Source organism: Geotrypetes seraphini, chromosome 2, assembly GCF_902459505.1.
Source record: "Geotrypetes seraphini chromosome 2, aGeoSer1.1, whole genome shotgun sequence".
In the NCBI taxonomy this organism is placed as follows: domain Eukaryota; kingdom Metazoa; phylum Chordata; class Amphibia; order Gymnophiona; family Dermophiidae; genus Geotrypetes; species Geotrypetes seraphini.
Genome location: NC_047085.1, coordinates 383,299,723 through 383,321,486, shown reverse-complemented (window position 1 = coordinate 383,321,486; position 21,764 = coordinate 383,299,723). Strand labels below are relative to the sequence as shown.

General features: G+C 40.7%; 1 long non-coding RNA gene across 3 annotated transcripts in view; it reads right to left on the bottom strand.

Annotated features, from left to right (window-relative positions):
* Positions 1-21,764, bottom strand: part of LOC117355843 — a 74,626-nt gene that overhangs the window by 43,641 nt on the left and 9,221 nt on the right. For all 3 annotated transcript variants that reach the window (XR_004538459.1, XR_004538458.1, XR_004538460.1), the window contains exon 3: positions 19,486-19,669. This is a non-coding gene — a long non-coding RNA (uncharacterized LOC117355843). The remainder of the gene's footprint in view (positions 1-19,485; positions 19,670-21,764) is intronic.

The following is a 21,764-nucleotide window of genomic DNA, read 5'->3' as shown; positions in this document are numbered from 1 at the left end:
ATTTGACATCTTTTTTTTTGTAAACTGCATAGAACTTTACGGTCCTGTGGTATATAAGCTGATTGCTATGATATGTTATGTTGGGGGGTGGGGGCGGGGGGATATTTGTATGTACACTCTGCTTATGCAGATCCCAGTACTGCTTACGAATCCAATCAGACGTTGATATTCATTGTGATGCCTAGACATAACCCAGCACTTCATACTGGGGGGTCTAATTTTGCTGGTAATGATCACCACTTACTGAATATTGACTGGCAAGTAAATAAAATTAGAAGACAATTTTATAGCAAGCTTATAAATCCACAACAGCTCTAATCCTCAGGAATCAAACTGCAACAATACTATATATGAAAAGACAGTACTGTAAATATTACACTGGGCCCTAAAGCATCAGTATATCTGTTATTGAGAAACTAGAACAAGCTGGATCGCTATTGAGTCCTATGTGAAATGGCATGGTAAATGTGTAGTCTACTTTTTAAGGTAATATATAGAAATACATAGAAATGAAACAAAACAAAAGGAATAAAGATGATACTTTTTTTTATTGGACTTAGTGCATTGTTTGATTAGCTTTCAAAGGTAACCCTTATTCTTCAGATCAGAAAAACATAGACATCCAAAAAGACAGCATAAACTGGCACTTGGAAATCTTACTAGTCAAAATGTCAAAGTGGGCATTTTGAAAACTGACTTTTTAGGCATCTTTTTAGTGCACCTAAGTCTTAAGGGTGCAGGTTTTGGGTGGGAATAGGAAGGGCTTAGCACTTGGATGTTTTACAATGATAAGCACACATTTGGGCTAGACTTATTCTAAAAATGAATAAGGGTCAAAAGGTATCTATACTGACCAGATGGCCACTGGAAGGATGAAAATATGGCCCCCACACTCTCCCATAGTGGTCACTGACCCTCTCCCATCTCCCAAATATTTACATGAAACAGTATATATCTGTCTCTATGACAGCTGCAGATATTATGGACTGTAGAGAAGGGGACCCAGGCCCATATGCTACCCCTAACTACCGGTGGAAAGTATGAGCTGACCAAAAACCTACTATACTGCCATATAGGTGACACCTGCAGGCATAAGGGCTATTGGGGTGGTAGACATGTGGATATAGTAGGTTTTGGGGGAGTTTTGGAAAGCTCACCGTATAATGTATAGTGAGATGTATACCTACACCCTTAATGTGACATATTCACAGCAGTGCCCCCTAGAGCAGTGTTCTACAACCTTTTGACACCTATGGACTGGTGGAAATAAAAGAATTATTCTGTGAACTGGCAAATTACTAAAACTGAAATTAAAAAAAAACATCTCCACAGCTCGGTCCCCATCCCATCCCCATGAACTTGGTCCCTGTCTCCATCTCAGGTCAGCCACGTGCAAGAGTCACTGTGCGCTGTCCCGGCAAACAAGTGCAGCTGGAGCTGAAGATAAGGAGCAGCCAAGCCGGATGGAAGATGGACACATGCTTGCAGGGGACACTAATTCTTCACGGACTGGCAGGAAATCTTTGCGAACCGGCACCGGTCCATGGACCGGTGGTTGAAGACCACTGCCCTAGAGTGTCCTATTGCTTTGCTGGCATGTCTGTGTGATCAGTACATTAAAAATGCTGGCCTCTCTTACATGCAATGGCTTGTTTTGGACATTTTTTTAATTTGGATGGTTTTTTTTTTAATAATGGCAAAATAAATTTGACATCTAGCTGTACAAAATATCTAAAAGATAGATGTCTTGTGGGTTTGAAAATGGACATTTGATGATTTTTGGATGGTTTTCTCAAAATGTCCAAAGTTGGACTTAGGCATCCTGTCAAAAATGCCCCTTCAAATGAACAAAATCTCATTTGTAGAAACAGCAAGCAATTGTCTTTTATCAAAAATGATGGAACTAGTATGGTATGGAAAGAATTTGTCATTCATGTGGCTAATGAAGCTGCAATTTTGTAATGTGCAAGACTTGTAAGATGGTGTTGAAGTGGATTGAAAGGACACACAACAAGTTATGTTATAAGAAACATCAGGGACTTCATCTATAAAATGATTCCATAGGACAAATCCAAAATGACCACTGTGCCTGCAACAGTGAAAGTGGAAGTTGCTGATGTGGTGGTCATCACAATGTGCACCATGGACATCAAGCCCCTTTCAAGATCCTCCACGGCATCCTTCCTCCATTATTCCCACTGTCCTGGAATTCCTTGAATCTTAGTACCACCAGACCTACCCAAAAATTGAAACTATCCTTCCCCTCATTAAAAGGCATTTCCCACCCAGGAAAACTGGGGACTTCCCTCCTCTTCAGACTCACCGAGCTCTGGAATAACCTTACCTCCCCTTTTCGGAACCTGAGTGCTCTCCAACCCTTCCGTAAACATCTGAAAACCTGGCTTTTCTCAAAAATTTAACTACTCCCTCCTCATCTGACATCCTAGCTCTCCAACACTCCTCTTTCCTCCGACCTTCATCTAACCCTTTCCCTGGAGTTCCTTTCTCATTACAATCCCTGTAAACCGTGCCGAGCTCTATGACCATGGAGATGGCGCGGTATACAAACCTAAGGTTTAATTTAGTTTAGTCTAAGGAATTAGCTTTGCTTATCTCACTGATAATTTGATTTCAATTGGTGCAAAATATGGCAATCTTTCTGCTGACCAGATACTACCCTCTGCCAGAATAGTTTCAAAGACATGTTTTTGCTATTGCTGCTAAGGAAAAAGCAGCACTGTCTGATATGTGCAACATTAAATTTGGTGTTATAAATGTGTGAACTGAAGATGATTCTGGAATGCCATACATTATAGTAACTGCATAGTATATAGATGAAATATTCATCTTAAAATCAAGAATCATTGACACCAGAACCAATGTTCTCTCTAATTTTTGCTCTAGCTGCTGAAATAAGTGAGCTGATAGAACTTTCAAAAGATATTGTCACACATGTCAAGCATTTAACGATGCAGTAGAAGCTTGAGTCTAGCCTGAAACAGACTGTTCCCACTAGATGGAACAGCATCTATACAATGCTTGTATTAATATGGAAAAACTAGGGCTGCATATCTAGCACATTGCTAATACAATAAATATATAATGTGCTTGAAAATATTTAATCATGTATCGTATATCTAATATACCAAAAGCTGACAGGTTATATACAGGAAATGAAGATGGAAAACTGACAGGGTTGAAGGTCAGTCTAGAAGAGGTATGCATGCAGATAGGCCTAAAAATGATAAATCCCTGGGACCCGATGGAATCCACCCGAGCGTAATCAAGGAACTGAAAGGGGTTATAGCTGAACTCCTTCAATTACTAGCCAATCTGTCAATCAAATCAGGAAGGATTCCGGAAGATTGGAAAGTGGTGAATGTTATGCTGATCTTCAAGAAAGCTCTGAGGGGAGATCTGGGAAATTATAGACCAGTGAGTCTGACTTCGGTACCGGGAAACATGGTAGAGGCGCTGATAAAGGACTGCATCATTGATCACCTTGACGGACACAATCTGATGAGGACCAGCCAGCACGACTTCAGCAAAGGAAGATCTTGCTTGACAAACTTACTGCACTTCTTTGAGGGAGTAAACAGGCAGATAGACAAGGGTGACCTGGTCAACATTGTATAGCTAGATTTTCAGAAGGCGTTTGACAAGATACCGCATGAACGTCTACTTTAAAAAATTGTGAGCCATGAAATTGAGGGTGATATACTCACGTGGATTAAAAACTGCTTGGCAGATAGGAAACAGAGAGTGGGGGTAAATGGGTAATACTCGGCTGGAAAAGCATCATGAGTGGAGTGCTGCAGGGTTTGGTGCTCGGGCCCATGCTCTTAAACATATTTATAAACGAACTGGAAATTGGTACGACGAGTAAGGTGATTAAATTTGCGGATGATACAAAGTTATACAGAGGACACAGAAGGATTGCGAAGACCTACAACAGGACATAAACACACTCGAGGAATGGGCTGCGAAATGACAAATAAGGTTCAACATGGATAAGTGCAAGGTGATGCATATCAGTAACAAAAATCATATGCACGAATATAGGATGTCTGGTGCTGTACTCAGAGAGAGCCCCCAGGAAAGGGACTTGGGAGTACTAGTAGACAAGTCAACGAAGCCGTCTACACAATGTGCGGCGGCGGCGAAAAGGGTGAACAGAATGCTAAGAATGATTAAGAAGGGGATCACAAACAGATCTGAGAAGGTTATTATGCTGCTGTACCAGGCCATGGTATGCCCCACCTGGAATACTGCATCCAACACTAGTCGCCATACATGAAAAAGGACATAGTACTACTCGAAAGGGTCCAGAGAAGAGTGACAAAAATGGTTAAGGGACTGGAGGAGTTGCCGTACAATGAGAGGCTAGAGAAACTGGGCCTCTTCTCCCTTGAAAAGAGGAGGCTGAGAGGGGACATGATCGAAACATTCACGATATTGAAGGGAATTGACTTAGTAAAGAAAGAGAGATTGTCCATCCTCTCCAAGGTCGAGAGAACGAGAGGGCACTCTCTAAAGTTAAAAGGGGATAGATTCTGTACAAACGTAAGGAAGTTCTTCTTCACCCAGAAAGTGGTAGAAATCTGGAACGCTCTTTCAGAGGCTCTTTCAGAGGCTCTTCAGAGATTCAAGAAAAGGTTAGATAAGTTCCTGCTGAATCAGAACGTACGCAGGTAAGGCTAGACTCAAATAGGGCACTGGTCTTTGACCTAAGGGCCGCCAGCGAGCAGACTGCTGGGCACGGTGGACCACTAGTCTGACCCAGCAGCGGCAATTTTTATGTTGTTATGTTCTTATTAATATGATTACCTTCTCCCATGCAATGCTTCATTGCTTCTCTATATTGAAAATAGCTTCAATGTCAGCGGCATGTGTAATAATAATAATAATTTATTTCTTTTATACTGCTATACCAGAAGTTCGAAGCAGTTCACAACAAGAAAAATGCAGACAGTCAATGTTTAGGATGCACAATAAAACAATCAGTCTGAAATACAATAAAATCAATAAAATCAATTGGTTTAAATCTAATAAAGTTAAAACAGTGGCATAATTAAAAATGTAGACAGCTGTAGGAATTCATAAACGTTAAGATAGTGGTATTTAAAAATTAAAACTTGTCGAACAAGCAAGTCTTCAATGATTTTCTGAAGTCAACATAAGAGGTAGCCTCGAGTATAGATTTTCCAAGCCATGTATTTAGTTTAGCTGCCTGGAATGTTAAAATTCTGTCAAAAAACTTCTTATATTGACATGATTTCAGAGAGGGATAATTAAATAGATATATTCTACGAATACTCTTGTTGGAACAATTCAAAATAAACTGAGAAGCAAGGTAATCTGGTAGCAACTCAAAAACTGCTTTGTAGCTAAAACAGGCAAACTTGAAGAGAACTCTAGACTCCACAGGCAACCAGTGGAGTTTTTGAAAATAAGGGATGATGTGTTCCTATTTTGTAAAACCAAAGATAAGACAATCCACAGTATTCTGAATTAGTCTCAGTTTTTTTGAGAATTTTTTTTAGGCTCCTAGATATAATATTACAGTAATCCAAAATACTCAAGATGGATGATTGCACCAGTAACCGAAAAGACGATTCGTCAAATAATTTTTTGATGGTGCAAAGCTTCCATAAGATCGATATACATTTCTTAAACAGTAGGTCTGTATGTTTTTCCAGGGTTAGATGTTTGTCGAGAGTTACACCTAATATTTTTATAGTATGTTCAATTTTGTATTCTTGTCCGTTCACATACAGTGGTGCCTCGCATAAAGAACGCCTCGCACAGCGAACGCTGCACACAACGAACTTCATGTCATGATTCATACAATGAACTTCGTTTCACACAACGAAGTCGCCCGAGCTTCCACGATCGCTGCCGATGTATTGCATCCTTCCGCGCAGGCACTGCAGGCAGTCGTTAGTCACTGCGCTTAACGCGTTTCACATAACGAACTTTTCGCATAACAAACTTGCTCCTGGAACGAATTAAGTTCGTTGTGTGAGGCACCACTGTAAATCAAATTTTCTTTTATCTTTTCATTGGGAGTTGCCAAAAAGAATTTAGTTTTTTCTTTATTTAATTTCAATTTGAAAGCTATCAACCAAAGCTCAGTTTGATTCAAGATGTTGGCTAAGAGATTAATAAAGTCTGACGACAAGCAGGTTAGAGGGATCACTACACTGATGTCATCTGGGTAGATTTAAAAATTGACCTTTAGGCTTTGTAGCAAATTTCCCAATGAGATTAGATAGATATTGAACAGAGTCGGGGATAGGGGGGAACCCTGTGGCACCCCACAGATATTATTCCAACTGTAAGAAAAATTGTCATCCTTGAATACTTGGTAAGATCTTTTACCTAGGAATCCCTGAAACCAATGGAAACATTTCCTGAAATGCCAATGGATTCTAAACAATTCAATAAAATAGTATGATCTACTAGGTCAAAGGCACAACTTAGGTCCAGCTGCAAAATAATAGCACTGGTACCTTGTAGTGCTGCTGCTGGTTCTATATGACCAAGGAACAGGAAGTTACACAGAGTTGGATATAACTTCCTGTTTTGGGGGTCAGGCAGAGGTAGCAATGGCACTCATAGGTTGGTATCAACACTGCAGCCATTTTTAGGCTTGGAGAAGCAGCAGGAACTTTGAAAAATTAAGCAAGTGACTGCAACTTTCTAGTTTGCTCTTTCAATGTCTAGAATATTTGCCCTAAATATTAAGCAGAAACAACATTCCCTCCAAGTGCAGAGTGTGATCTTACCCTTAGAGTGAAAGTAGTGCTGATGGAATCGGGAGAGGGCGGATGGGGAGGGAAGTTAAAGGAAGCAGCTGCAGTGGCTGGGTGTTGCTATGTGGCGGTACAGGAGTGAGCTGGGAGTCAGCATCACAGCCTTGTGGTGGTGTGGGGGCAGCATTAGGGGTGAGCCAGCAATTATTGTTGCGGCATCATGGTAATGTGATGATGTGGTGGGGGGGGGCAAATTTTCCCTTTGTGTAGCGCTTAAGTGATCGATTGCTTGGTTGGGAATCCTTCCCTCTAGGTACTTCTGCTGGATGATTGGTCCACTGTTGGTGTCTTTCCCTGCTGTGAGGTGGAACAGTTTTCTTCTGAGCAGGTATGAAGGAGCTGGGGTCTGGTGCTGTGTGGGTTGTTTGCTTCCTTTTCAAATGTGTGTGTTTTATTTTATTTTTTTTTTTTTGCCTCTTTTCAGTTGTGTAGGGGTTGGGTTTGGAGTGAGTGGGAAGTTGGGGTTATTGCGTTTAATTTGGTGCTCTTTTGTGTGTGTATGTGGGGGGGTAGAAAGTGTGGTAGTTGAGTGGGTTGTGTGTGTGCTTACGTGTAGGGGGGGAACTGTGGTATGGGCTGTTTGTGTGCAAGGAGACTTTGGTTTACTGGGTTTGTGGTGGGAGTTAGATGGGTGAACTTTGGTGCTGAAAATATTTAACAGATTATTTTCTTTAAATAATTAGCTACGGTATGACATTTTGACATAGAGGTACTTGTTTTGAATGTCTGAGACATCCACACTAATGCATAGCATGTCAGAAATAATATTCAGTTATAAACGGGTACAGTTAACGTTAGGGTTACCAGACTTCCAGAAATATCTGGACATTTCCTCTTTTTAGAGGCCTGTTTGGGTGCCCCTGACAGTATGTCCAGGTTTTAGAAGTTCCCAAGCTCGGAGCCATGTCTGGAAGCCCTCTGTGCATGTGGGGCCAGGTGTCCTCTATTTCTTTAAGAGGAAATCTGGCAACCCTAGTTAACGTTTAATGTTTAATATTGTTAACGTCTGAAACTGCAAATAAACAAGTGGTTTATGCTTGATTTTGGGAATTATTTGTTTTGTTGTATTTTCTTTTAAAATATCCTACCTATTAATCATGATTAATTGTTACTGCACAATGAGATTTATTGTGTGTAAAATTTTAATCTTCCTACAACTGTAATAAAAACTTAACACATCTTAAACAACTGGCAACTGAATTCAGTGATAAAAAACTACGGAAGCTGTTTTTGGATTTAAATGAACCACTGTTAAATTACATCATTTGTGAACTGTTTTTTCGTTGATATGGCAATAAGAGCCTTGTGTGCGATCAGACTCTTGCCATCTGCAACTTCCTTCCATCCGGTGCTCAGCTGCTCAAGCATCTTACTATTACTGAAACAGATTCATCCATTTTTGCTAGCATCAAGGAGCATTTCCAACAATTACAGGGGTCCCCTGTATCTACGGTTTCTGTATTCATAGTTTCAATTATCTGAATTACTGCCCATGCGCCGAGCTCATCCACCTATCCATTCTTTACCCCAATGCACCCGCACCTACTCCAGCATACATCCCAAATACCTCATCGGCAGTGAACAGCATCTCCTACCTGCTGCTCTCAATAGCCTGAGTCCCCTTCTTCTAAGGTCACATCTGGGTCACGGGAGAAGGATGTGATGTCAGAGGGAGGGAGCTCAGGCCAGAACGAGAAGCAAGCAGGAGATGCTGCTCGCTGCCGGTGAAGATTTGAGGAGGTATGCTGTGTGTGTGTGTGTGTGGGGGGGGGGGGGCTGTGGGCATGGTGGGGTTGAGTGCATGTGGGTGGGAGTGCTCAGCACTCGGGTGATAAACCACAGTATATCAGTGTTTGCTATTATCCATGGTCTTGGAACCTATTACCCACGGATATGGGGGCCCCCCTGTAATTGACACTTAGGGCTCCTTTTACGAAGGAGCATTAGGGCCTTAACGTGTGGAATAGTGCGCGCTAAATTGCTGCGTGCGCTAGCCGCTACCACCTCCTTTTGAGCAGGTGGTAGATTTTTGGCTTGCGCGTGCGCTAAAAAGCTTAGCGCAGCTTCGTAAAAGAAGCCCTTATTTTCCAATTCATCCACTATACAGTGTTGCTTCTCTTCTACACCAACTTCTGAAAGACAATTCAATTATCTTCCCAGATGATGTAAAAATACATGCAATCAAATCATTGAGAAGTTTGTATCAACAGATTGAAATAGAAGGCTTGAGTTCTTCAACTCAGGATCCTCCACAATATGCATTTCTAGAAAATGGATATTAGCAGTTTTCTGAGTGACTTTTATGGCACAATGTCTCCTCTGAAAGATGTTAATGAATTGGACAGTTATTTATGTTCCGGTGATGCTGCTGCTGCTGTTTTGCCTATTTGGGAAGATAAGCAAAAGTGCAGGCCAAAATTAGCAAAACTTGCATGGGGAATCCTGTGCATTCTTGCTACCAGGACATCTTCTGAGAGCACATACATAGTAACATAGTAGATGACGGCAGATAAAGACCCGAATGGTCCATCCAGTCTGCCCAACCTGATTCAATTTAAAATTTTTTTTTTTTTTTTTTTCTTAGCTATTTCTGGGCGAGAATCCAAAGCTTTTCCCGGTACTGTGCTTGGGTTCCAAATGCCAAAATCTCTGTTAAGACTTACTCCAGCCCATCTACACCCTCCCAGCCATTGAAGCCCTCCCCTGCCCATCCTCCACCAAACGGCCATGCACAGACACAGACCGTACAAGTCTGCCCAGTAACTGGCCTAGTTCAATCTTTAATATTATTTTCTGATTCTAAATCTTCTGTGTTCATCCCACGCTTCTTTGAACTCAGTCACAGTTTTACTCTCCACCACCTCTCTCGGGAGCGCATTCCAGGCATCCACCACCCTCTCCGTAAAGTAGAATTTCCTAACATTGCCCCTGAATCTACCACCCCTCAACCTCAAATTATGTCCTCTGGTTTTACCATTTTCCTTTCTCTGGAAAAGATTTTGTTCTACGTTAATACCCTTTAAGTATTTGAACGTCTGAATCATATCTCCCCTATCTCTCCTTTCCTCTAGGGTATACATATTCAGGGCTTCCAATCTCTCCTCATACGTCTTCTGGCGCAAGCCTCCTATCATTTTCGTCGCCCTCCTCAAGTCTTCTTACGTCTTTCGCCAGATACGGTCTCCAAAACTCCAAAACTACATTTTCTATTGTAGGAAGGACTGTGGAAGAAATGAGAACTAGATTGAATCCTGAGATTGTTGATGACATATTTATCCACAGAGTAAAATCATAACAGTATTTTGATTAAAATACGCATGTAATATTATTATTTGGTTATAGGCCTACAGAAGACTCTATATACATTAATATATAAAACTATAAAACATGCAGGGACAGAGATTGTGGGGATGGAGATTCTCCACCATAGGTGAATCTTCTAGAAAATTTTCATAATGAATTGTTGGCCAGGGGTTACTCCAAGAAGGTTGTGGACAGAGCACAAAAATGGGCTCTGCATAATCCTGGGGATGCTTTATTGTCTGAACCTGTTCAACATGACACTGGGTCTGTGATGGTATATGGCAGGAGTGTGAAACCAAAATCACATAAGGGGTCGAGATCTAAAACACAGGCTAAGTTGTCGGCCAAATTTTTTATTAAGATACTTAGGGCTCCTTTTACTAAGGTGTGCTAAGCATTTTAGCATACACTAAATATATGCGCGCGCTAAACGCTAATGCGCCCATTATACGTCTATGGACATGTTACCATTTAGAGCGTGCTAATATTTAGCATGCGTTATAATGGCTAACGTGCCTTTGTAAAAGAGGGGGTTAGTCTTAGTAGAAGTATAGGGATACAACCTCTCCAACCCCACGCTGGCTCTGTGGTATAAAAATAAATAAAAAAGACTATTCCTCTCTCTTTTAGGTCCTAGTTTATGCTTGATGTCTAACATCAACTCTGACAGGATACACATTTCAAATCTGACATACTGTAATCACAAAATAGAAAATAAAATTATTTTTCCTACCTTTTGTTGTCAGGTCATTTTCTCTTTCTGCTTTTTGTCTGTCTTCTACTAATTTTTTTTCTAGTGTCTGCTGTCCATTTTTTCTCCTCTTCTCTCTTGTTCCATTCCCTCCTTATGCCTGTCTCCAGCATGTCTTCCCTCCTGCGCTGGTCCCTCTCTCCTCACAGCCCAGCATGTCTTCTCTCCTGTGCCAGTCCAATGTCACCGTCAAGCTGAAAAATCTGGCTCTTGGGCCTACCAGCATGATTTAACTGGGCAGGAACCTTATGTATGTTCTTACTCCCTTTCTGATTCAGTTGCACTGTTAGAAATTAATTTAAGTATGTGAGGGGGAGGGGGTGCAAGGTTAACATGGGTAGGCGCTAGGCCTTTTAGTCTGAGCCCAATTAGCTATGTGGATGTGGCATTGAATATCGGCTGTACCCAAATAGTTTCCAATGATGCCAAAGACCCAGTGCTCAGCACTGAATATCCAGGTCTAATTTAGCTAGCAACAAGTGTTTGAAGAAACATCAACCACCAATGAGTGAATATTGATCTATGAAAAACTAAAATAAAGAGTCATGCTTCTACTGACAAATTATGCCTTAGAGTAATGGATTTCTGAATAGTCTGCAACAGCTGTTAAGTACCATAAGTGATACTTTTAATATTTTAAACTCAGTTATTTCAAGCATCTACAAACACAATAGTTAAAGATTTTGCCATAGTACCTAAAATGCAGCCTTTAGTTAGTTGAGCCTGATATAAATCTAAAAGACGAGGTAATAATGTAATTTGGAATGATTTGTAAAACTCTACAGTGAACCCATCACCAACTGGAGCGGATCCAACTCTAAGGGACTTCAACGCTGTTTGAAGTTCTTTCAGTGATATAGGCGCTTCAAGATTTATTTTTATATGCTCGGGAATTTTTGTCCCCTTGATTAACTTTAAAAAAAAACTCTAAGCCCTCAAGTTCTTTATCTGAATAAAGCTCAGAAGAATATAAAGCTTTATAATAGTTCAAAAATTGTTCTAGAATATTTCCAATTTGAGAATGAGTTTCACCCTTTTCATCTTTAATAGCCACAATCTTTATTTTTCTTTTTTGTGCTTTGAGGTAATTAGCCAATAATCATCCCGCTTTATTCGAGTTTCCATAATACAGAGCCTGTTGAGAAAACAAATCTTTCCTAGCTAATTGTGAGGAAATCTCATTGTATTTATATTTAGCTTTCAAGAGGGCCTGTAAAGTAGTTTGTTCCCATTTCGAGGCCAATTGTGACTAAATACTTCAATTTTGGCGATCCATTCAGGATCAAATAAATAGAATACTGGAAGTTCCATTGGCTTTGATGTACGACGACGTAGCGCTGTTTGGTACGTTATTGAGGGCCAAGGGCTCCTTTTACTAAGCTGCGTTAGGGCTTTAACGTGCGGAATAGCACGTGCTACATTGCCGCACGCACTAGACCTTAACGCCAGCATTGAGCTGGCGTTAGTTCTAGAAGCGTAGTGCACTATGTAGCACGCGGTAATTTCCTGCGTGCACTAAAAACGCTAAGCCCAATAACTCCATATAATAATAGACTACTTCTCATTATGACGGGAGTTGCCATATAGCTTATTATGAAAAACTGGAAAATTTGGGATAGGTTAAATTATAGTTTTTGGTGGGAATCCTTGTGCCAAACTTATAAATTTGAACTTATGAATGCAATACAATTGGGACATTATAAGAAATTCAAGGAGGTCTGGGACCCATTGACAAAATTTTGTAAAGATTGATTATTGGTTTTAGCCCTTTGATTATACACATCCAGGATGGGTGGGTGGGAGGGGAGAGGGGATATGCCTTTAATTTATTATTTGATCGCAATTTTGTTTGTTTGATCATTTGTATTATTCTTGTTTGTTTTTTTGCTATATGAAAGGGTGGGTGGGTGGTTGGGGAGGGATATGTTTTTATTATATCATTATATCAGTTGATGGAATTAAGTGCTGTTTATTTGTATATTGTTTGATAATATGTTGCACTTGATGTTGGCTTTTAAATTGAATAAAGATAAGGAAAGAAAAACAAAAATGCATCTACAAACACTAAACTGCATACATACTTATAGAAACCATTCAATTATATTAAAAGATTTCTCAATAGGCAGCATCCCATAAGCTAGCACAAGTCTGTTACCGTTATAAAAGTAATATATCTAAACCCACATTACAATTTCCTGCAAAGAGTTATAAAACCTTGCTTGATATTATGGCAAAATGATTACATACCCTAATTTAGCACATGTCCTTTGACTTTGTTTTATGACAAATGACTTAAGCTGTATTAACAAAGGGGTAAATACTCTTGGTCTTCTTCTGTTTTTATATCTATTTGCAGTTTAAGAAAAAGTTATACTTTATAGAATCTATTTGCAGTTTATAAGAAAAGTTATACTTTATAGAATCAAATGGGTTGCAAGATCTACCAAAGGAAGTCGTACCAAACAAATCTGATTGATTATTAGGTCGAGGGCATGCATTGGATACAGTGGCATAGCGAGGGTAGGAGGTGCCCAGGGTAGGAGGTGCCCAGGGCAGTGGTGCTCCCCCATGCCCTCCTCTCTGGCCCAACTGCTCCTTCCGTGCCCCCTATGCCACTCTCGTGCCCTCCTTTCCCAGGCCAGCGCGAACAGCTTCTCCAGCCTGTTGCTCGCACCAGCGTTGGCTTTCCCTCTGACATCACTTCCTGGCCCGGGACTCAAAAGTGATTTCAGAAGGAGTCAGGCCAGCGCAAGCAGAAGGCCAGAGTAGCTGCTCGCACTGGCAAAGTTTCAAAGAGGTACGGGGATGGGAAGGGAGGGCGCAAATGTGGCATATGGGGGCAGAGAGGTGCCGGCGTCTCCATCAAGATGGCACCTGGAGTGGTCTGCCCCCCCCTTACTATGCCACTGATTGAATATGATCTACTTAGATTTCATCAGTCTTTGATACTTTTCCTTATAAAGGGGCTTATAAGTAAACTTAGTGCCCTGGGGCTGGGTCCCAAAGTGGTGACTTGAATCAGAAATTGGTTGATTGAGAGATGAGTACTGAATATTGCCTTTATGTGGATAATCTCGGCTCTATCCATTATACTTGGATATTCAGTGCCGATACTTGGATAACAGTGTGCACCGAATATTTGAGTGTAACTTCAGACACTACGGTCAGGGTTGGTATGAAACATCAACCCTTGAGTCTGAGTATTGACGCAACTGTAATTTCTTTGATATTAAAAAAAAAAAAGTTGTCATTAGTCAGTGCACTCTTTTAGTGCTTGCTGCTGAAGAGGCATGGCAGAAAACCGAGCAAACTGAACATGTGTAGCAGACAGCTTTTCTTCCTCTGTTTATGGATTGTTGGACTGATTCTGAGCAGTTGGAGGTCAGCCCATCTCTAATATTTATACAAATTTGGAAGTTCATTTTATGATTTAAAAACATATACTTGGTTTTGGCAGGTGCCAGTGCAGTTTTGTTGCCCAGAGCATTATTTCTTATGATGCAATGAAACATAGCCCGCACATCAAGCCAATGCTGTATGTGCAAACAAATGTCTTTTTGCTTTTCCATGCCATATTCAGTAGTATAATTTGCATGTCTTCTATATTTAGACACACCCAAAAATCCAGTGTCGGAACAGAGTTTGGCATTGAAGCAAGAATTCCATTTTCTCAGCGCTAGTTGTGTTTCCTATCACTTGTATGAGATTTATTTATTTAGTTAGTTTTGGGCAGGTAGTGGGCAGAAACAGCAACGATGCTGCCAGCAGAAGACTTTTTTTGGGGGAAACCATAATTATCATGAGCATGACAACTGCACTTTTGAATATAAAAATTTGATTATTTCTTTTCAGCTCCTTGGCTTTTTTTAAAAAAAATTTTTTTTTATTAAGACTAAAGAGGTCTGACCTTACTGGTATACAAACGATAAGCTAAATAACAATGGTACAAATAATTTAAAAAAATATCATTCCCAAACCAAGATAAAACACTAAGGCCTCCTTATATCAAGCGACGTTAGGTTTTTTTATTGTCAGCTGCTGCAGTAAAAGTTCCGATGCTCATAGGAATTCCGTGAGCGTTGGAGCTTTTTACAGCAGAGGCAGGCGATAAAAAAACCTTAATGTGGCTTGATAAAAGGAGTCCTAAAGGAAACACATTAATAGCTTTGAAATTAAAATTTTTTACTTTGACCTTATTGATTGATATAATCAATTAAGAACATTTCTTCTCTTCCGAGGTGGAAGTAAGGAAGAAGTAGGGAATTACAGGCCGGTAAGCCTGACTTCTGTGGTAAGCAAATTAATAGAAACACTTTAAAACAGAGAATGGTCAAGTTTCTGGAATCCTGTGAATAATATTATTATTAGATGCTTGCAAAGTGCATTCAAAGAGATATCCACTAAAATCTGGGAACAGGGAGTTCTCAGTGCTAACAATGCAGCTAACATTAGACAAAACAGCTCAATTATTGGAAAATTTGCATTTAATGTCCTACTGTGCACATAATTATCAATATATGATTTTGTGAAAATTTCTTTGGTTCAAAAGTTGATCTTGATTTATTTGTTGGTGAAAATATTTCAGTGCTTTCCATCAGAAAAATGTTGCATTAAAGTAAAACCTTCATAAAGTCTCTTTAAAATGCCTTGTTTAGACAGAGGTTTCTTTGGGAGAATTGCTACCTGAGACCTGTTACTTGCTTCTAATTGGTCCTTTGTACTTGCCCCCGGGAGAACTTTGGAGGGAAGCTCTTGCTGCACTGCTGGCCTGGAAGATCTTAGCTATACCCCCTGAGTGATGTCACTTGGGGGAGGGAGGTGAAAAAGGCCAAGCCAGTGGGCGTTCCTTAAGGAGGACTTTGGGGGACTATGGTGAGAAAATTTATTGCTTGATGACTATTTTTCTTTGGTTTCTTTTTTTTTTTCTTGGAGCAATAAGACCTTGAAACCTGTAGGTAGAGGAACAACTAAGATGGCAGACGTTTAGCAGCTGTGGTCCGATTGTTGAATTTTTTCTTCTAAAATTTTTACCTTGCGATGCTGCACTGAGACGCTGTTTGCGTTTTTTCTTGAAGCATGCCCCACACTAAAAGAAAAGGAGTAGTGAGAGAGTTGCAATCTTTGTATCTTATCTCCTCACTGGTACAGCCGACACTGGAGCACTTTTTTGAATTGCAGACAACAGCCGACTCTCAGTCATCCCAATGACGGCAGACTTCCACCCAGACTCTGAGTGAGGGAGCACCTGAGTCTTTGGAGTTCCAGACATCATTGTTGCCGCCAATGATCTCTGCACCAATCTGTCCAGCGAGCGGGCAGAGTAGTGATTCCTTCTCCGGAGAGGAGGATGGAGTGATGCCGGAGAAGGTAACGGGTAAAACTATACTCTAGGCTGGAGTGCAGGAACAGAAGAATGCTGAGGGTAAGGTTTGGGAACCTTAGTTAAACACCCTGCGGTAACTCTGGAAACTCTATTGGAGGCCATAAGGAGAATAGATGAAAAGGTGAATAAAACTGCTTCTGATATGCAGGTACTGGTTAATAAAATGAACTCTTTCTTTAAACATTGAAAAGGTGAAACAGGAATGTTTTGATAAAATTGAATCCGAGACTGTCTCTTTGAAAAACTCTATTACTAAAATTATTAGAGAAAGCGCCACGAAGGTAAGGCGTGTGTGTGAAAGCGCCACGAAGGAGGGTGGCATTAAGGAGGGAGCGAGCGCGATAGGGACCGGGCCAGCTGTGCACCCCCCTAAGGCTGCACCCGGGGCAGACTGCCTGCCCCTGCCCCCCCTTGGTACGCCACTGGCCGCCACACATTGCACGGATGGCTTCATCGACTTGTCGACCAGTACTCCCAAGTCTCTTTCATGGGGGGGGGGGGTGTCTCTCCAAATACTGCACCGGACATCCTGTATTCGTGTATAAGATTTTTGTTACCGACATGCATCACCTTACACTTATCCACGTTAAACCTCATTTGCCATGTCACAGCCCATTTCTCGAGTGTGTTTATGTCACGTTGCAGGTCTTCGCAGTCCTCCTGCATCTTCACTACTCTGAATAACTTCGTATCGTCTGCAAATTTAATCACCTCAATCGTCGTACCAATTTCTAGGTCATTTATAAATATGTTGAAAAGCACAGGTCCAAGCACCGAACCCTGCGGCACTCCACTCCTGACGCTTTTCCAGTCTGAGTATTATCCATTTATCCCCACTCTTTGTTTCCTATCCGCCAGCCAGTTTTTAATCCACGTGAGTATTTCACCTTCAATTCCATGGCTCACAATTTTTCGAAGTAGTTGTTAATGCGGGACCTTGTCGAACGCCTTCTGAAAATCCAGATATACAATGTCAACCGTCTCGCCCTTGACTATCTGCTTTTTACTCCCTCAAAAAAGTGCAGCAAGTTCGTCAAGCAAGATTTTCCCTTGCTGAAGCCGTGCTAGCTGGTCCTCATCAGATTGTGTCCGTCAAGATGTTCAATGATGCGATCTTTTATCAGCACCTCTACCATCTTTCCCAGTACCGAGGTCAGACTCACCGGTCTGTAGTTTCCCGGATCTCCCCCAAAACCTTTCCCGGATCTCCCCTCGAATCCCTTCTGCATCAGGAAAGTCAGAAAACTGGAGTTGAGACGTGAGGATTGCAAATAGAAACATAAAAACATGATGGCAGAAAAGGCCAAGGCCTGGATTCTGTAACCAGCACCCTTGTTGGTGGCCATCTTAACAGCGGTCGCTGATCCCTGTCAAACATGTGATGGCACCAGGTTTAGAATCTTTCCTCTGACAAAGATAGGCGCCGGAAATGTAGACCAGGAGTTTCCAGGCCTACATTTCCGGTACCTACCTTTGATGTGAATCACATCTCCGCAGACGCTTTATGCCACCTAATGCCACTTCCGACGTTAGCCATGACCACAGTGGCATTAGGCAGCCTAAAGCACTTACAGAGATGTGAAATTCAGTTAAAAATGCACCTAAAAAATCAGCACTGATTAGAGAATCCAGGCCCAAATGGCCCATCCAATCTACCCATAATCACTCTGAGCATTCAACATCTCATAGGTATATCCATTATATCATTCACAATAGAAGTTCACTAGAAAATAACTGCTTGTGTGTAGAAACTTTCCACCAAAAAAACCCACAAGTCTACTCCTCATTCAAAATAATATTTTGAAAAAATATATAGACTTTTAAAATATGATGTGCTCATCATCCCTCTCCTTTACAAAGCCACGCTAGCATTTTTAGCACCGTGTGCCACGGTAATAGCTTGGACGCTCATAGGAATTCTATGAGCGTTGGAGCTGTTAGTGCAGTGGCTGGTGGTAAAAATGATAGCGCAGCTTTGTAGAGGAGGGGGCAAATTAAAAATTTTTTTTAAAAAATTATTTTGAATGAGGAGTGGAGCTAGAAAATATTCAAAGAAGAGCGACCAAGGTGGTAAAGGGGATGCAACTCGTCTCATATGAGGAAAGATTAAAAAGGTTAGGGCTCTTCAGCTTGGAAAAGAGATGGCTGAGGGGAGATATGATTGAAGTCTACAAAATCCTGAGTGGAGTAGAACAGGTACAAGTGGATCAATTTTTCACTCCATCTAAAATTACAAAGACTAGGGGGCAGTCGATGAAGTTACAGGGAAATGCTTTTAAAACCAATAAGAGGAAATTATTTTATCTCCGAGAATAGTTAAGCTCTGAAATGCGTTGCCAAAGGATGTGGTAAGAGCGGATAGCGTATTTGGTTTTAAGAAAGGTTTGGACAATTGGGAAATAATAAAAGGTTTAAAGAAGTATGGGGCCCATTGGAGGCATTTATTAAACAGGAAATTGATTGAATTGATTAACTTCTGGATTTCTTTTGATTTTTACAGGGAGGGAGGGAGTAGGGTAATTTGCTTTAGTATTTGTTCGAATATAAGGGCTGTTATTTGTTATATCTGAACATGTATTTGTTTGCACTTTTTATAAGTTTTGAAAACTAATAAAGATTCACAAAAAGAAAAAAAAAAAAAAAAAAAAAAAAAGAGACCTATAGAAAGGTAATATTACTTTTGTTTTGTTACATTTCTGTACATCTTCACTACATTGACTGGCCACAATCAGGTCATCTGAGATAATTATTTCTTGAGCAACAAGCTGTGCGCTTTCTGGTTTTTGCCTTCCCTCTCTTTCAATGTATATATTTCTTTACGGAAAAGTGTTTTTTACTGGCATCTTTCAAAAAACCTACAGAAAACAAAACAAAGTTTGTCATATTTTGAGTGATGAGGGCTGGATTGTTCCGACATGGCTAATTATAGGCCTGTGTTGGCTTTTTTTTTTTTGGATAACATAAACATGCAGTATCAAATCAATTCAGTGAATTATTAGATTATAATATGTTGTTTTATCCTCATTGCTCCAGTTTTCTGGTGGGTTATGGTATAAACTCTGCTCTGGTTGCCCTGAGAAATGATTTGTAGAGAAGCCTACTGTAGAAATAGGCAAGGATTGTGTTGCTATTCTCTTAAACCTTTCCTCAACCTTTGACACCACTGATCATTAAATTTTATTGAGTCATTTATCTAGTATTCATGTGGTAGGCAGAGTTTTGGATTTTATTACCTTATTCCTGTCTGATAGAGTACAGGTTTGTTGGCAGGAGGGGTTTCCTGAACTCTAGGGTCTCACATGCTGCATTCACTGGTGCTCATTCTTGTCCTCTCTTTTCCTTAACATTTTATCTGCAACTTTGGGCCGTCAAACTGCAATCCGAAAGGACTGAAAACCAACCAGGTTTTCAGGATATCTATAATAAATACATGAGAATATATGCATACACTGGAGGTAGGATTTACAAATATATCCCATGAATAATAATGAAAACATATTTTCAGTGTTGGCAAACATCAATATAGTTTCTCAATAAACAATATTGATAATATAAATTGAAGCTAAAATATACTTAATACTGTACATTTTTCTATAATGTTCAAAAACTGGAAAATAAAATAAGAAAATAGGATTTTATTAGACTAATCCAGTGGTCGGCAAACTGCAGCTCATGAGCCGCATGCGGCTCTTTAGCCACTTGAGTGTGGCTCGCGGCTCAGCTAGCTAGAGCAGGGGTGCCCAACCTGCTTCCCTTCCCCATAAAGAGGACGCTAAAGCCCCGAGCCGACCAACCTTCGCTGCCTGGCTGGCCCAGAACTTCCTCTCTGATGTCAGAATTGACGTTGGATGGCAAAGGTTGGTCGAACCGGTGCTTCAGCGTCCTCTTTACGGAGAAGGGAAGCAGGGAGACCTCAGAACTCGGCAGTGGCCTGATCCTCTGTAGCGGTGGCGGCCTGTTCCCCAATGGCGGTGGCTTGGGGGAGGGCAGGAAGAAAGAAAGAAAGGGGGGCAGGGAGACAGAAAGAAAGAAGGGAGATGGCAGACAGAAAGACAGGGAGAAAGACAGAAAGGGGGCATGGAGAGAGAAAGATAGGGAGACAGACAGAAAGGGGGCATGGAGAGAGAAAGACAGATAAAAAGAAAGAAAGGGGGCATGGAGAGAGAAAGAAAGAAGGGGGCAGGGTGAAAGAAAGAAAAAGTTGGGGAAGAGAATGAAGTCTGGATGAGAGGAAGCTGAAAGAAGGGAAGAAATATTGGACGCACAGTCAGAAGAATAAAGTGCAACCAGATACTGATGAAATTACCAGACAAATGTAGGAAAAATGATTTTGTTTTCAATTTAGTGATCAAAATGTGTCCGTTTTGAGAATTATCTGCTGTCTATATTTTGCACTATGACCTCCTTTTACTAAATTGCAATAGTGGTTTTTAGCGCAGGGAGCCTATGAGCATCGAGAGCAGTGCAGGGCATTCAGTGCAGCTCCCTGCGCTGAAAACTGCTATCACGGTTTAGTAAAAAGGGAGGGGGTATATTTGTCTATTTTTGTATAGTTGTTACTGAGGTGACATTGCATAAAGTCATCTGCCTTGACCTCTTTGAAAACCCACGGAATATAAATGATAATTAACATTTTATCTGCGTACAGTGTGCTTTGTGTTTTTTAAAATTTTATTGTTAGTAGATCATTTTGACTTGGCCACGAAGGTAAGGAGGAGGGAGGGAGGGGAGCTGCTGAAAGACATCTAGTAATCCTTGCAGGCTTGACTGTGCAGGGAATTATTTTTGTAAAATCATGTTTTGTAATGTGACTGGCATTATTTAGACTTTAATTTCTATGAATGAATAGAATGAAAATGATATAAAATTGCTTGCTTGTTTTTATGTGCGTGCGCTGAAGGGAAGTGGAGATAGAGTGGGCTGAGGACACTGACGGGAAATGGGGAAGAGTGTGTGGAGAAGATGCTGATTTATAAATTGACAATTGTACAGAATATTGTTTCTTTTTATACTTTAATATAATAAGTTCAGTATGAAACTATTTGAGGCTTGTGTGGATGGGATCAAATGGTTTGCGGGGATGGGGACCAAGCTCGCGAGGACGGGGCGAGGAGGAACACAAATTTTTCCCCCCGTGTCATTCTCTAGGCTCTGCCATGAATCGATTTTGACTATGTGCGGGTGAGCGGGGTGTCAGTTGGGTTGACGTAACTGTTGTAGCGCAAGTGGGCACGGGGTATAGCTCTCAAAAGAAATCTTAATTGTTGTACTGCTGATCGTTGGCTCTTTTGACTGAGTTTGCTACCACTGGCACTAATACATTTTTTAATTAGCTTTCAGAGGCCAAAACCTCCTTCTTCAGGTCAGTACAGTACACTGCTCTTATGATATCCTGTCCTGACCTAAGGAAAGGGGTATTGGTCTCTGAAAGTTAGTTAAAAATGTATTAAAATTAGTCCAATAAAAAAAGACTACCTTATTTCTATTTTTTATTTATAAACTTATCAATACA